The sequence below is a fragment of the Parasteatoda tepidariorum genome, chromosome 5 (assembly GCF_982258835.1).
Source record: "Parasteatoda tepidariorum strain Cologne lab strain chromosome 5, Ptep-v5.0, whole genome shotgun sequence".
NCBI lineage: Eukaryota > Metazoa > Arthropoda > Arachnida > Araneae > Theridiidae > Parasteatoda > Parasteatoda tepidariorum.
In genome coordinates this window covers 42,093,483-42,111,658 of record NC_141759.1, presented here as the reverse complement: position 1 = coordinate 42,111,658, position 18,176 = coordinate 42,093,483, and the positions used below count along the sequence as shown (strand labels likewise).

General features: G+C 32.4%; 1 protein-coding gene across 6 annotated transcripts in view; it reads left to right on the top strand.

The window, feature by feature from the left end:
• The window catches only part of LOC107440780 (circadian locomoter output cycles protein kaput), a 122,386-nt gene that overhangs the window by 49,290 nt on the left and 54,920 nt on the right, over nucleotides 1-18,176 (top strand). For 3 of the 6 annotated variants that reach the window (XM_043048164.3, XM_043048161.3, XM_087163779.1), the window contains exons 2-3: nucleotides 6,126-6,210; nucleotides 15,247-15,503. The gene's annotated coding sequence lies outside the window, so the exon portion shown is untranslated. The remainder of the gene's footprint in view (nucleotides 1-6,125; nucleotides 6,211-15,246; nucleotides 15,504-18,176) is intronic. The other 3 variants (XM_043048163.3, XM_016053813.4, XM_071185390.2) reach the window with 1 other exon arrangement.

Here is an 18,176-nt window from a genome sequence, read left to right as displayed (position 1 = left end):
CAGTAATTGCTCCAAGATGCCAAATCTATAATTGTGTTTTCAAAGAAATTCTAAATGCTTAGTGTTAATTTCTTAGAGCTTTGAAGATAAAAATGTTTTTTGGAAAAAATTTAATTGAAACTTCTATTGGCAGTAGGCAAGGGGAACTGCCAAAATCAAAACTCCCCGATTAGAAATGCAGCATGGCGACCTCCACGTGTTATTTCTCGGGTAATGCTAACAGCCATGCATTTTAATTTATTGTATGTAAAACATCCTTATTTTGTTTTAAAATGTTATGGACTTTATCACAAATGTTCATTAATATAGAAATTGATTTCAATAATGCTGATCACCAAAAAATATTTCATTTGGCGATAAAACAAATTTTTGTGTTCTTGAAAATGAAAGACTTTTTGAGGGTTATTATCTCACAAGGAAAAGTTAGGGTTTAAAGTTTACATTTTTAAATAATAAAACTTTTTTCTAAAACTTTCAGAATTTCTAGCATTAACTAATTTATTATACACATTTAGTTGAATTTAGGTGAGTAACTGCAATATTTGATAATTTATTTTGCTAATATGTTTCTCATTTAGCTAATGTTTTGATTTTTTCACCATGTACAATCTAAATAGTTAATATACTTTTTTTAAAGCCATTAAGAACATTGATAGAATTCTTCTACATAGGTACGATACCATATCTTTGATGATAAATACTATGTCTTTGATGATAATATAATATGTCTTTGTGCTAGAACATTGTGTTCATTGGCAAGCGAACGCAGCGAGCCATGGTTCACGGCGTGAACCACATAGGATTGCGTAGCAATTCTCGGGGGTTGGCGAGCGTTAGCGAACAGGGGGCGGAGCCTCCTAGTTAAATATAATCAGATTAAATAATCTTTTAAAATAAGTTATCTATTGTTCAAATGGACAATTTGTTATGATAATAAAAGCTATATTATAAAAGTTATTATAATAAATAACTTATAATAATAAAAGTTTGTTTTGAATATACGAGAGAGAGGGTTCTAGAATGGAAAATTTTTATGAATTTACATAAAAGCTTGTTAATTATTGTCTAGTATATTTCCGATCGAAATTTGAACGCTTGTTTTCATTTTGAATGATGCAAAAGCTAATATACATTCATAATTTTAAATATTTTTTTAAAAGTATATTTTGCTCACACTTGCCCCATAATCCATTGCTACTTATAAAATAGCCAATTTTCAATAAGACCCTTTATGTATGCATACACGAAAAGCTGCGAAAAACAGAGCTATAAATTACGAAAAATTCAAAAGTTAATAATTCATATCAACAAGCAAAGTGTTCCATATTATGTTTTAATTATACTTATTCATGTTCAGTAATAATAAGTTATTGACTGAAAATTTGAGCATTAGACGTACGCTTTTTAAGTATAAAAAAAAGCAGGCTCGAAGAGCAGAAGAATGCGTTGAGTCAAAAAGCCTCCACACGGTCTTTTATAACTAGTCCGCGCAGATTATTTAAAAAGTGAACCAGTTGTGCGCATGAACCCAAAACCTTTTATAAAAGTAATTGAGAGAAATTTATCATATATATTTGAGAATTGTATCTGTAGTGTTTGACCAGTGAATAAGGCAAACCGATAATATTCATAAATAAAACAAATTTTTAGTAACACTAGAGGGCTCCGCCCCCTGCTCGCTAACGCTCGCCAACCCCCGGAGAATTGCTTCGCAAAACCAAGAATGCTTTGATTTCATATATTTCAATATTAAACTGAATATTAACTGTTATCATCGAAAAGAATTAATTTTCTTAAATGCAGAATAAGCAGTGTGTCAATATCAATGTCATTTTTTTTCGTTGACTACAGTTCCTTCTATGTCCTATTTGTTCTTTAAATGAGCCAAAATTGTCAGAAATTAACATCAATGTGCAGATATAATCTTAATATGAAACTTGTTTAAAAAAAATGATAATCACAATAATACAGACTTTGTCCCAAAGAAATGAATATATTTTTAACACATTTAATTCAATATATATATATATATATATATATATATATATATATGCAAACACTATAATATTTTTCAATAAGCAATATTGTTAAGAACAGGGTAATTTTTAAAAAAATATTTTAATAATATTCAGCAAAATAACTATAAATGAAAACATTAATTTTGCGGAATTAAAATAAACAATGCACCAATAGCATTTTCTTTACGCTAAATACATTTATAAATTTGACATTATATATATATGTTATAATATTTCTCTATATACAATATTGTTAATGACAGGATCATCTTTAATAAATATTTTAATGTTCTCCTTCGTTGTGCATCTTGACAATGCCACATATAATTGACCATGAGAAAAAATAGGCCGTTCAATATATAGCCCAACTTTATCGAAGGTTTGGCCCTGGGCCTTATTAATTGTTAAGGCATAAGCTAATCTAACAGGAAATTGTCGTCGATAAAGCACAAATGGTAAGGAAGAATTACTTGATAATGTATTTAATTCTATTCTTGGAAGATTGACAATACTACCATTTTTATTACCAGTAGCAATTTGGCAAGTCAATACTCTTTTCCCTATTTTAAGAACAGTCAATCGAGTTCCATTGCAAAGGCCATCAACAATAGATATGTTCCTGATCAGCATTACAATGCATCCAACTTTTAATTTGAGCTGATGAGGTGGCAGTCCCGGGAGATTTATGGAGTTTAAATATTCAATAGAATACCTTAAAGTAGCTTCTTCTTCTCTCCCGTCTGATTTATCTACTCCATATAGTGTGGCCTTATCAATACTATAACTTATAACCTCTTCACCTGGCACACGTGATAAAATATTTTCATTAACTTTGTTAACTTCATCATTTTGCGGTGATAATATGTGATTAATGAAGTTAGTATTAAGACAATCGATTTTTTCAAAAAACCAAGAAATGATATCTTTACAATAAAGATCAGGAGTGCTTGCATCAAGATGTAAAAGTTCTCCATTGCCAATTGTCAACAACCAATTGGCAAATTCTTGGTTACCAGCTTTAACTCTCATATTAATTGTCAAATGAAGGATTTCAAAAAATGGCCAAAGAAAAGAGTATTTTATAGTTTCATTAATAACCTGCATATGTGTAGCTTTTTTAACGACAGGTAACACTTGTCGAAAATCTCCACCTAAAATTATTATCTTACCACCAAATGGTATCTCATTAGCTAGAAGATCACGAAAAGTTCTATCGATCATTTCTATTGCTTTTCTGGGAATCATACTTGCTTCGTCCCATATAATAACGTCAACATTTTTTAAGCGAATCTTATCACATTTTTTTAAAATACAAATCCCATCGTCACTTAGATCAATAGAATGTAAGGTTCGCATAAGTCTAATTTTATTATAGCAGAGAATAGTTTAACTTTCATAAAAATAGGTGGCAACATTCAGAGATGTAAATAGAACGCTTCGCAAACGCATATATTTCGCTGTTATTATTTTTCATTAAATACTTTTATAAAATATCTCTTCGCTTATTTACTGTATTGCATATTAATTAAATTCCTTGTCATTCAACTTTATCTTATATGCCGGAACCAGATTAAACTTACGAATTAACGTTTTAGAAAACAAATAATCAGATTAATCAATATATCAATACGAAATAAGTTGAGATGTTGTAAAACTGAAGAATGAAATTCTAACTATTTTGTGATTGGTTGCATCTCTGAAAAAGAAAATTCAGACTTGTACATCGCTTTTTTAAGCTTGCCGTTTTCAGACATGTGATTGGCTGTTGTGAACGGCGGTTATTCTTCATTATTAACTGCAAAATCGTGCTTTAAAACTAAAATAAATAAAAATTTAAAATTATGTAAAAGATTTGAATGCCCTAAATGTCTTCCCTGAAAGATTCTGAATGAATTGATTCCTTAATCTTAGATTTTCATCACGTAGTTAAAAAGTTTTTCAGGGGACAAAATTAACTGCAAAAACTTTTTTTTAGAATAGAGAGATATTTGCTACCACTTTCTTATTTTAACTAGATTTTGAATTAAGTAACTCGTTCGGAAAGTGGATATCATTCACGGCTGATCGAACTGCCTATAAAAAAGTAACATTGAAAGAATGCGAAGTTTTTCTATTACATGTCATTTATTTTAATTTAAAATTGTTCATTTCCATAGCTTAGTACTGACTAAAAATTTAAATTTTTTAAAAAAGAGAAATTTGTTAGAAATATTTTAATAATTGATTTAAATTTTTAATATAATTGGAACAAATTTCAAATGGGTTCAATTTAGAAGCGAACAAAGTGAGCTAGGATTGCGAAGTAAACCATGCATATAAGATTGTTTAAAAATGCAATGCATATATGCCATGCATATAAGATTGTTTATAAATGCAATGCATATATGCCATGTATATGTGCCATGCATATATGCTATGCATATAAGATTGCTTATAAATGCAACACATATATGCCAAGCATATGAGATTGTTTATAAATGCAATGCATATGTGTCAAATATATAAGATTGTTTATAAATGCAATGCATATATGCCAAGCATATGAGATTGTTTATAAATGCAATGCATATATGCCATGTATATGTGCCATGCATATATGCTATGCATATAAGATTGTTTATAAATGCAATGCATATATGCCATGCATATAAGATTGTTTATAAATGCAACACATATGTGCCAAGCATATGAGATTGTTTATAAATGCAATGCATATATGTCAAATATATAAAATTACTTATAAATGCAACACATATATGCCAAGCATATGAGATTGTTTATAAATGCAATGCATATATGCCATGCATATAAGATTGTTTATAAATGCAATGCATATATGCCAAGCATATGAGATTGTTTATAAATGCAATGCATATATGCCATGCATATAAAGATTGCTTATAAATGCAACACATATATGCCAAGCATATGAGATTGTTTATAAATGCAATGCATATATGTCAAATATATAAGATTGCTTATAAATGCAACACATATATGCCAAGCATATGAGATTGTTTATAAATGCAATGCATATATGCCATGCATATAAGATTGTTTATAAATGCAATGCATATATGCCAAGCATATGAGATTGTTTATAAATGCATTGCATATATGCCATGTATATGTGCCATGCATATATGCTATGCATATAAGATTGTTTATAAATGCAATGCATATATGCCATGCATATAAGATTGCTTATAAATGCAACACATATATGCCAAGCATATGAGATTGTTTATAAATGCAATGCATAAATGTCAAATATATAAGATTGCTTATAAATGCAACACATATATGCCAAGCATATGAGATTGTTTATAAATGCAATGCATATATGCCATGCATATAAGATTGTTTATAAATGCAATGCATATATGCCATGCATATAAGATTGCTTATAAATGCAACACATATATGCCAAGCATATGAGTTTGTTTATAAATGCAATGCATATATGTCAAATATATAAGATTGTTTAGCAGTCTTGAGGGGTTTGGAAACGTCAGCGAATATTATTCTCGTTTTATTCTCAGGCATGTCATGTTTGCCTAAAACTGTAAAAAGGCCTCACTAATAAACAGCAAAAATTTATTAAAAGAGATATTAAATTAGCTACTTTTTCTATTATACTTCGTTTTGATTGCTATTGAAAGAGATTAGTAGAATGTTCTTTTTTGTTTTAAATATAGTATATAAAAAGTCACACTGTTAGTTACGATTGAATAATTAAAGAGATTATATAAATAAAAATGAATTAAGTTTCTACCACATCTTATATCTTTAGACACACGAAACATCCCTCCTGTAATCTATGATCGATCAGTTTGGGGGGAGGACATGCTCATTGAGAAACATAATACTGTAAACTGTTTTAACTAAATTTTGAGGTTTAAATAAATATGCGAAATGTTGATTTCGTCCTGACAAGCAAGGAATTCCATTCATATTTATTTAAACTGAATTAAATCAGAATGAAGGAAAATTCCAAAAAAAATTACATAGAAATACTGTAGATATTTTGCATTTCATGCCTAATATAAAATAATGATAATGTAAAATTTCATTCATAATGTAAAACATTTTTTTTTTCCTTTTCAGAAAAAGTCTGATAGCGAAACAATTGCTCGTCAGTTAGTACTTATCTAGGAGGAAGATTGTCTTCATTTTCCAGGAGAGAGTAAAAGTAAGCACTTATCTAATTGTATCATTTTGATTATTTTTTAGTTGGATTCAGAACTTTTTATGTTATTCATACAGTGGTAAAAATGCTAATTCATTATAAAATAATAACAGGGCTTACTTCCTTATAAAACAACGAACATACCAGTTATACCATGCCGTACAAAATACAATTTTTTTTCTCAAGTTTCACAGATTCATGTCAAATTTAATTTACCCATATAGTACCTAGTGGCCTATCTGGTCGAATGGTATGACCGTTCTGTTAAACGTTTTCTAACGTGGAGGTAGTGGGGCTTAGCTCTCTGCATACATTAATGTTTACAGTAAAGAATATTTTCTTAAGTAAGTTACTATTTACGGTTTAATAAAAATCTTATTTCCATGATTACAAAGACAGGTGTCAATTTCGATATATATATATATAGATACATTTGCCCGGCATGCCCTACATCAATGTTTTTTAAAGTCAAGTGCCACTGCCCGATATGTATTTAACCGGTACTCCGAACACTGATGCTTCTCCTAATCCTCAGCAGATATTAAAATGTCGAATATATATAATAATATCAACGAGAGGCCGGTATAGCCTGGTTGGTAGGGCACGGGACCCATGCCCAAGAGTTCGCGATTTCGATCCCAGACCGGCCGAAGACTCCCCGTGTAGTTAATGGTGACTGATACACGTTAAATATGTCGAGTCGCAAAGTCCTCCATGTTCCCATAATAAATCAATATCTCTGGGGTTACTGATCAAGGAGTTTCCTTGTCTTCTGGATTGATTAACTATTACAAGGCTACGGAGTTGAACATCAATTGTCGTAAACCCAAAATTGGGTCGGCTGTTCAATGACGGTTATAAAATAAAATAATATCTTCGAATAAATTAATATCAAACCGGATGTAACAAATATTTCGGACATTCACCAAAACGATTATGTAATTGTTGAAATTCCCCGGAGAAAGTCGGCATTATCTTGATATCAGTTATTCATGGTAACATTTATGTTGTTGTTAATTTACGTCGCACTAGAGCTGCACAATGGGCTATTGGCGACGGTCTGGGAAACATCCCGGAGGATGATCCGAAGACATGCCATCACAATTTTGATCCTCTGCGGAGGGGATGGCGCCCCCGCTTCGGTAGCCCGACGACCTGCGCGCGAAGTCGAGCACTTTACGGTAGCACAGTTTAACGAGGACCAATACTGCACACCCTCGGTCCCTACGCAGATTGATCCAAGTGGTCACCCACCAGCACACTGACCGTGGCCAGTGATGCTTGACTTCGGTGATCTGCTGGGAACCGTGTCTTAACGATCAGTCCACTGCGGGACGTAACACTTATGGTTTAAAGGGCTGATATTAAATATGTTAATGTATTAGTGCTATTAAGTTACTTAATCGCTTATAAATAACGTACTTTTTCAAAATTAGCTTAACTTTTTTTTCCCGATAGATTTAGATTCTTGATAATCAGTATATTAGGGACATCCATAATCTGGAAGTTGTTATGGTCGGAAGTTTGGGCCTTAATTTTAATTTCTCTTTTTGCATACTCTGCCCTATCTCGGGAACTTTCTAAGAGAATCAAATAATTTTTCACACAATTATAAAACTCATTTATCCAAAGATAATTCCATGTAATAGATATTTTTTTTTATTATTTCATTTAATTTAAATTTTAAATTGTAAGGTATGGAGATTTTTAGATTGTTTTTTAACTAAGAACATTTAAAATAATACAATAGAGAATTTGAGAAGAAACGGTGAATAGTTCTTAAAAAACAAAAATGTAAAAATTCGACTTTTTTCTAAAATTTTATAACTCCGAAACTATTGACCAATTTCGTGCAAATTTTGTATCTTATCATTTAAGACTACACATTTTAAAATGATGCTAAAGTTTAAGTATGAAATCAAACAAACTTCGTCTCTCGTTTTATCTTTTTGAAGAATGGGCATCTTTCCAAAATGGTATGGCACCAACGGCCATCGCCTAATAGGTTTCAAGTACTTATATAAAGAAGAAAAAAAACCTTTATACCGAGCCTATCTCCCACAGGTATCAATCTCGTAAATTCTTTAGCAGTTAGTAGGTGCTGTTTTTCCCCTACTCAGTGGTCGCAAAAACTAAATTTTTTTAAAGCGAGCTACAAATACTTTTTTAAAAATGCAACTAACTGCAACTACATTTTTTTACAATATAGTAGTGAGTATGAACTACTTTCGAAATGCAGTAACTTCTTAATTACTTCAAAATTAGAAATTGAAAGAAAATATTCATATGAAAATGGTATAAAATAATAAATTGACTTATTCAAACGTAAAAAAATTATTAAGAAACTAGGAGGCTTCGCCCCCAGCGCTCGCTGGCGCTCTCCAACCCCTAGAACTGCTTTCGCAGTTCATTTCGGATTGCTTCGCAATCCGATGCTCGCTTTACTCGCTCATTGGATACGTTCTTAACGTCTAGCTTTTGTATACTTTTTTGAACACTGAAGTTCCGAAAACTTTTCACTGTAGAAAATTCTAAACCTGTGCATTTCAAAATTAATTTGAAATCGCAAACAGTTCACATATTTTTCTTAATCACACTATTCTAAATTTCAGTTGTAGAGAAAAGTAACTGTTGTAAGTTTTGTTTTAAAGTCTTTCCCACCAGAGGGCTAAAACCATGTGTTGTAAAACAATATGAAATAGTACTGAAAGCCGGATGTAAAGCATCGGCTTCGATGAAGATAATTTTGTGAGAATTTTTTTGATAATTTGGTGAGAATTCACCCGATTAGACATATGATGCTCACTACGTACTCTTGCGCGCCGAAACCTATCAATTAAAACGTATTAGCGTTTTATATAATATAGATTAGCCATATGATTCTCACTACGTGCTCTTGCACGCCGAATCCTATCAATTAAAAATGAAAACTGTTGCCAACGCGAGAAAAGAAATATCACCGGTTTTATTGATACATACATATTAGCGTTTTATATAATATAGATATCTACTCATATGTATGTAATAGTTTAATTTTCTATACCGTTTTTTTAACGATTTGATTAGTCTTTCCAGTTCAAACACTTTGTGTCTGTCCTTCCTCTAAAACAAATAATAAAAAATATGTTGACTACTCAAAAAAAATATATCTTTTGGGTTAAAACATTTCATACGATAAAACTGAGTTCTATAAAAAAATTCTGTATAGCTGCAAATTTCTGAAAACACGCAGATGTGGGTATAACATCATCTAAGGCAGCATCACCTCGTTGAGCTTCTTTCGAATTGGCTAAAATTGGTGCTTGCCAACAAAGAAAATTCGGAGATAAAAAAAATATGCATGGATATTATGTATTCCAGAACTTTAATTAAAAGTTGAAGAATATTTTTACTATGGCTATTATTTGCTAATGTTCGCATTTTTATTAACAAATTAATTGCGCAAATCAATAGCAAGCCTACGGACAGGGGTTAATAAAAATAATGAAAACACTTCGATACTTACTAGATGTAAACATTCTTTATTTCAGTATCAAATGTTTTGCAATATTTTTCATGGCAAAACTGTTGGCACAATTTGAAAAATTTAGTTGTAAGCTGATTTTTTAAAAATTGCGTCAACACATAAAACCGCATAAAATGATTATCATTTAAATACTATACTGGATTAAATGATGACTAATACCCTTTTACAGAGATGCCAACTGCTCCGGATTCGAAAAATATTAGTAGAGAACTGCAAAGTAAAATTTACAGATTTCTGGTAAATTCTGCCAACTTTTTAGAAGGCGTATCACAGAAGCCTTTGAATTATTTAGAAGTAGTGATGAGTAAAAACTCTATAAATCGAATTTAATAAACCAAGAATCATACATTAATAGACTGCCACTCGAAAACATTTATCCGCTGTCCAGAGCGAGTTGGAATCTCTGTTTTTATGACAAAATAGTCTAATCGAGAATAAAATACCATAGCTACTAATTGAAATATAAAAACGAAATACTTCTGGAAAAACCGAATAAGTTGGTAGCAATGAAACGTTACCCACTTCGCTATCACAAATGGAGGAATTTTGGTACCATTTTTGATTGACAGACGAGAAGGAATTAACTGGTACACATGTAGTTCAGAACGATGGCTACCAAATTCTATTGAAAGTAAGGCAGCTTGTGCGCAATACTGACGCAAATGTTGCAATCAAGCTGTTGATCGCGCCGGGATAGCCTGGTTGGTAGGGCATTGGGCCCATGTCCAAGTGGTCGTGGGTTCGATCCCTGCCGGCCGAAGACTCCCCGTGTAGTAAATGGTGACTGATGCACGTTAAATCTGTCGAGTCTCTAAGTCCTCCATGTTCCCATAACAAATCAATACCTCTGGGGGTACTGAATTGATCGTTCTCTGATTCAGGTCAAAATTATGATCTGTGGAGGAATGAATGGATGTATGAATGGGTCCCCCCCCATAGACGGGTGTGACGTATGGAAGTGGCAGAAGTCGAAGTCTTGATCAAAGATGGCGCCACTGGAAAACAAGAACAATTGCACCCCCTCTGCCTTAATGGCATACGTCAACAACAGCAACAACAAGCTGTTGATTTCGAAATTTTGAAAACTTAACCAACCTTGACTTAATAGTAGCACTTCTGTTTACAAAAGAATAAAATCAAATTAAGCAAAAATGCGAGTAGATTAAAACGCGCAACTAAATCAGCAACTTTAGACGATGCTTGCATACCTTGTTGATTTTAATCGCTAAAATCATGATTCGAAAATATCCAAAAGAATTGCTATAACAAAATAAGATGAAATGGGAGCGATAAAAATATTTGTTGTTTCAATCCTGATATAATTGAAATTTCAGTACTTACAACTGTATGTTATATAATGATTGAGTCACGAAACGATATCAGTTTTATATGATTTATCTAACATGATGCTACAGCTGTAGAATGATTGATTTAACTAAATACTTAATGTTAAATTCCGAATTTTCAAATTATTAAGGTGGCTTTAAAAGTCACGTTTGATATTTTTTTACCATCTAAAGAGAGAGGAAAAGCTGTAAATGGTAGAAAAATAAAAATAAAATATTTTTAATTTAGAGATTTTTCTTTTATTGTCCTCGCATCGTGTTTTAAGTTATGAAAAATTGCAAAAGTTTGCACCTTTTTGGTCGAAAATTCTGCGCTTTTCGATAATTTTATGTTGTAAAAAAATCTACGATTTAACACAAAATAAGTAAATGACATTTTCAGTGTCTATATTCAAGGTAAGAAGAAAAGAAGTAGTATTTGAACTATTTTATTAAAATTTTTTTAGGAGGTAAGACTATTAATTCTTTGCCTTATATTTGCCATTTCTTAATTTAATTAAAATTAAGAGAAAAGTTTTTAACTTGCTATGTTCATTTTGGTCGATGTAAATTTATGGGTAAGAATGACATGGGTAAAAATAACATCAATTCTAAAAGCTTCAGGTATGATTTTTCGAATTGCTCCAACTGTTTTGCTATGCAAATCTTCCAATACATTTACTGTAAAAATAAAGATTGCTTGCATAGTGTTAGCAAAGAAATGCTACCACAGTTTTGCACAACCACTGAATGTTTCTAATTTTTAGATTGACAATGCCTTTATAATATTGGTTTTCGGTTTATTAAATTGGTAAATATTTAAAACTATATTTAGACGTTTGCGTGCTTTTTCAAAATATACTAACATTTGCTGTTTTTATTGTATAGCTACCAACTTGTTCGGTGGTTGGGAAAGTTTTCAAAAAGTCGTAATAATATAATAATTAAAACAGGGGGAATTTTGAAAAAATTATACAAATTTACCAACATTAAAAACATAATTGCCCTACGAATAGATCGAATACATGTGCTTAAATTATTGATCTACACAGGTGGTTAAAACATTTTTCTTTTGAAACTTAAAAACCAAGAATTATACATCAAAACGAAAAAATATTTTTAAGACTAAGAAGAGATTCCCTCACCGATTAATTGGCATTTTGGTTATGCATAAAGATATAGAAACATGTAAGTTGTGAGTATTTCTTTATGTTTCGTCCAATCTTCTTTTTCTTCTCTAAATGTCAACCAATTTGGTCCATTCCAAATAATTTTATTTTAAAGCAAATCATTACATTTCATTTTTTTAATATAATATCAGATGGATTATTTTTTTCCTTGATATATTTAAAAGGTTAGATTTCTTTGCTAGGATATTTTTTAAATTCGGTGACTTGCCATTTCATCACTCTTGAGAATAAATTGATTTCCTAAGATTTATTGATTTCCTAAGATTTATTCGCTAATATTAATTTAGTATACCGGTTCTGGGATAATAGTAACCCATCTTCGATCGTATTTGTACCTGTAATAAGTTATGCCGATAGTATTTCTCACAGATGACGCCCTGCGCAGTGTTGTATGAATTAATTCGGATTCAATTCAACCATTCTTATGTTTGCATCACAGTTTCGTGTTATTAAATATTTTCTGTTACAGAAGCGAGATTGTAATTTGACTTAATATATATATATATATATATATATATATATATATATATCTAATATAAGGGCAACAACCCCTATATTTTGGTGGATTTATTTGTCAAGAAAGCAGGAATAATGAGAACATATTGTGCACAAGATTTTATTTACTAAATATATCGTGAAGCCGAAGTCACATCCCCGCTCTCCCGGCTGGAGAGGGGGGGGGACAAAGTTCCAGTCAGATCCGACGGAGTTTAGTTGGCAGACATTATACACCAAAAAGCCACGCTAAAACATTGCTCCTGCATTATATAGGATGATTAAAGGTTGTGAAGAGGTTAGTCATATTGCCTTTTTCTGTGTATTCTTACGCCTCATCAATTTATTTATTACTCATAGCAAATCGTTTAATCTTTCCATATATGGAAGTGAAAGATCTTAAAATAACTTCTCTTTTGAAGTATAAATCTAATTATTATTCATTGGCATGTTTTTAGCCTTGAAGTCCCAAAATAGAATTTCTACCCTTATCTTTTACTAAAGATATTTTATGAAAACGAATGAAGTTTTAATGCTTTTATTAATACAAAAGTATTTAATTTTTGTATTATATATATATATATATATATATATATATATATATATATATATTTACGACACATAACAATAAAATTCCTTTAATAGCTTTTTTAGTATTTTCATTTGTTTTAAGGGATTTTTGTTTTTTGTTGTCAATCTTTTGCTGAAGTCTTTCGTTTTTAGACGCCTTGCTCTAACAAGCAATAGAAGTTCTTTTTTATGAAGTGCTGAAAATCTAAAATAAATTCCCTCTAATCCATTTATTGAAGACATTGAAGTAGTAAAGTGCAGTCATAGAAATTTTTAAAGGTGTTTTGGAGTGGCATTTTATTAAAGTTAATTAATTTCGGCATTAAATGAAGGAAATAATGCAGTGACAATAGGCTATAAAACAGAAACGATACGTAAGAAGCTTAAAAAATATGCCCATCTATTTATTATTCTATTTGCTTACTGTTGTAATAAATTTTGTACAGTTTGAAGTTATTTCTCAGTCCCTTTCTTTAGTTTGGTCTGGAGAGCCGTTACAGGTTTTTAACTTTCATAACTCCGAGTACGATATTGGGGGCAATCAAACTAAAATATGACTATTTTGCTATATATTTTAGTCTAATTTTGATTTAATTTGGAGGTATTCTTTATTTAATTGACGTTTCGAAACACACAACTTACACATATTGTGTTTCTTTTGATTGATATACATTTAATTCAATTAATATCCATCCCAAGGCCGTAGCCAGGATTTTTTTTCGTGGGGGAATATGGTTAGAAGCAAGGACGGTTTCAGACATGCAAAGTAGGTGGAAAACATTGTAACAAATATTGTTTATTCTGTTGTTTGCAAAAGTTAAACTAGTAATTAAAAAGTAATACATAATAATTATTTTTCAATTAATATTACATAATAATTATAATCAATTTGTAAACAAAGTTTACAAAGACATGCGACGGGGATTTGAAGAAAATTTTTCGATTACTTTTTTATTACAGAGTGGAATACTCCGAAATATGCTTAATAAAGTTAGTTAATAAAAGGTTTGATTCGACAGTTTCTGTTTTTCTTTTTACTGAGAGGCTCAAAGAAAGACTAAAAAGTTTGAATCCCAGAATTTCGGGGGGGGGGGATTTGTCCCGACGGTCCCCCCCCCCCTGGCTACGGGCCTGATCCATCCCAATTCAATTTATTGCATTATAATTACATTTACAAAGCATAATTCATAGAATTTTCCTAAGTTGACAACTTTTAAATTTTAGATTTTCCAGACTGGGTAGTTTTAAGGGTCCACTCTTAATTTCGATGTTAACTAGTCATTTGTAAGGTTGCAAGCATTTTTGAAACCTGTACTTAAAATTAAAACTTTAAAAAAGTTTTAAAAATACTTGCAACTTTAGAATTAAAAACCACTTTCCTGTTCCAGTGGGTTTAAAAAGCAGCATCTTTTTTATTGTATTGTCATCAGGTCATCACTCATTCGAATCACGTGGGCCATCCAATTCATTCTATTTATTTTTATGTATTTAATAATATCGGGTTGTTTATAAGTCTTGTACAGTTCAAAGTTAAATCTCCTTCTCCAGTTATTGTTATCAAGTATACTCCGCAAAATCTTTCTCTCAAATATTACGATGCAATTTTCCTCCAGTTTTGTGATTGTCCAGGCCTCAGAAACGTATGTCAAAACTCCTTTGATAAGAGTTTTGTAGATTAAGAACTTTGTTTTTCTGGAAAGAAACCTAGATTTAATAAATCTTCCCAGCCCATAGACAGCCCTATTTGCCAGTTTTTTTATTTCAGGAGTCATTCTGTTGTCAATAGTAATAATTGATCCTAAATAAGTAAAACTCCTAACTGTTTCAAATCTATAAGACTCTATTTCAAGATAGGGGTCTGGGACTCTGTTTCCTAAGAATAACATACATTTTGTTTTCTCTGCATTTATGACTAAGCCCATTTTTCTTGCAGCTACCTCAAAAGCAAGAAATGCCTCTTTCAGGGCAGGAAGGGAACGAGCAATTACATCAATATCATCAGCATATGCAAATAGTTGTACTGATCTAGTAAAAATGTGACCACTGGTATTGATGTTTGGATCACGAATAACTCTCTCAAGTGCAATCTTAAAAAGAAGACAGGAGAGAGAATCTCCCTGTCGAACACCTGTAAATGTGTCAAGATTTTCTGACAGGGACCCCAGAAACTTACACTTTGTATCTTTCAATGTAAGTCTCGTCAATTTAATGAGTTTTGAAGGTATTTTAAAAGTATTTATTGTCTCAAAAAGATAATTTGTAATGATATTATCAAAACCAACCTTAAAATCTATAAAATGATGATGTGTTTCTATGTTAAATTCCATTGACTTCTCTGAAATCTGACGGAGACAAAATATTTGATCTTTAGTTGATTTTCCAGCACGGAATCCACATCGATATCTTCCTTCTTTTGAGTTAACGAATGGTAACCGCCTGAGAAATAAAATTCTAGATAGAATTTTATAAGTTATACAAAGCAGACTAATGCCACGATAGTTGGCACAGGTCATAGGATTTCCTTTCTTGTGAATTGGACTCAAAATGCAAATATTACAATCCGTTGGCGTAATCTCAGAGTTCCAACTGTCAGTAATAAGTTCAGATAAGTTCCTCAATAAGGTAGGTTCACAATTCTTTAGTAGTTTTGCTGAAATAAGATAAGGTCCGGAATATAATAATTTCACCAAATTTGTTTTTGCATAGACTAGAGGTCTGCTTAAAGTCCAATCGACTGCGGTTAGTTTTCCGATAGAATGTTCTGCATTCATTAATGGATTTCAGATGTTCAAAATCTTTAAACAATTCTTCATCAAAGACCCTTTTCTTTTGCGTAAAGAGTTTCTTCTCCTCTTTTCTGCGTCTATGGTACTCCTCTACACTATTTCTTGTGTGTGCTTGCAAGGGCGCCGGCAGCGGGGTGCAAGGGGGTGCACTTGCACCCCCCTGGCTTTTTTTAAACAATTAAAGAGTATAAAAAATTTTTATTAAAAATATTTTCATTCAAAAGCAAATAGTTAAGCAATTATTGATACATAACAATTAAAAATTGTTTAATCAAACAAGAATTGTAATAGTCTTGTTAGCTGTCCAAATCTGTTTATAACATTTTCAATGAATTCTGAGTCATCTTCGTTTCTTATGCACACTGAGCATGCACAAACTACTTAATCTCTCATGACACACTGTAGTACTGATTCCATGTTTTCATGCGTCGCATTGTACTAAAAGTGCATTCAATAGTGCACGTAGTAGCTTGAAGAGTTGGGCCAATTTTGGTTGCCTCCATTACAGCTGGATAAAACGGTGTGGCCTCAATATCTAAATCGATGTACTATTCGAGGGATTCATAAGAATTTTCTCTATTCCTCCACATTTCAGATCACGTAAATTCGTAATTTTTTTAAAATATCTTGTTAACAATGAAGAAATGTACAGGTATAGGAAAAAATAATAGGAACATCTGTGAAAGAATGGAGTCGTTCTCGACCGTCCAATAAGCGGCGGGAATGTGCCACCTAGTGGTGATGAAAGGCAAGGTATCTGTCTAGCATTTGGCAGTGTGAGATTTGCAAGAGAAAAATCTGTTTCTAGCAAAACGAGATTATGTCTGACCTTAAAAGAGGCATGATAATCGGAGCTCGCCTGGCTGGAGCGTCCGTGGCCAGAACAGCGAACCTTGTAGGTGTTTCAGGGACCACTGAATCAAGGACTCTGTCGGCATACACAAAGTTGGGTAAGGTGTCTTCGGCGAGGCACAACAGCGGCAGGAAGTCGAAGTTGTCAGACCGTGATAGACGGGTGAAGAAAATAGTCGCTCGAAAACGCTAGACAACACTGCCGGTGATAACATCCGAGATGAATACCCACCTTCAGAACCCTGTATCCATGAAAACTATTCAACGGGAGTTGCATGCTGCTAACATTCATGGCAAAGTAGCTATTCCAAAACCGTTAGTTTCAGCGCGGAATGCTTTGAAGAGACTACAGTGGTGCCTAGACCACCTACAATGTACACAACTGCAATGGGAACAAGTCATCTGGTCTGATGAATCCTCTTTTGCACTATTCCAGACCACCGGACGTGTGTTCGTATGGCGAACGCCGGCAGAAGCATTTCATGGTGACTGGCTGGTTTCAACCGTGAAACATGGAGGTGGTTCAGTGATGGTGTGGAGCGCTATATCTGCCCGTGGATTGGAGCCTCTCGTTGTCTTGAGGGGGTGGTCAAAGGGGACCATTACCGAAGTATTCTTGCAGATCATCTTCACCCAATGCTTCATACTTTCTTTCCGGGAGAGCGTCCTGTGTTCCAAGATGACAACGCCCCTGTTCACACGTCTCACTGTGTTCAAACATGGTTAAATGAGCATAATTATGAAGTGGATCATTTAACGTGTTGTCCTCGGTCCCCTGATCTCAATATCATTGAGCCTTTGTGGGGTTTTTTGGAGACAAAAGTCCGTGCTCGGTTTCCTCCTCCACACACACTCTCTCAACTCGAGACAGCCCTGCAAGAGGAATGGCTGCAAATTCCAATGAACTTTTGTTCAAGACCTTTATTTGTCAATCCCTCGTCGAATGCAAGCTGTCATTCAGGCCAAAGGTGGCCAAACTCCTTATTAATAAAATATTTTCATTTTTTCACAGGTGTTCCTATTATTTTGTTCTATACCTGAATCTTGAAAAAAATTAATAGATGAAAGTATATGTAATAACAAAAAAAACGTAATAACAGAATATTTAAAAAAAAGAAAAATTGGGGGGGGGGTCAGTTTGTTAGACGGTTGCACCCTCTTTTATATTATTCTGCCGGCGCCCTTGTGTGCTTGTATCATATGTTTACATGCAACATTCTTTTTA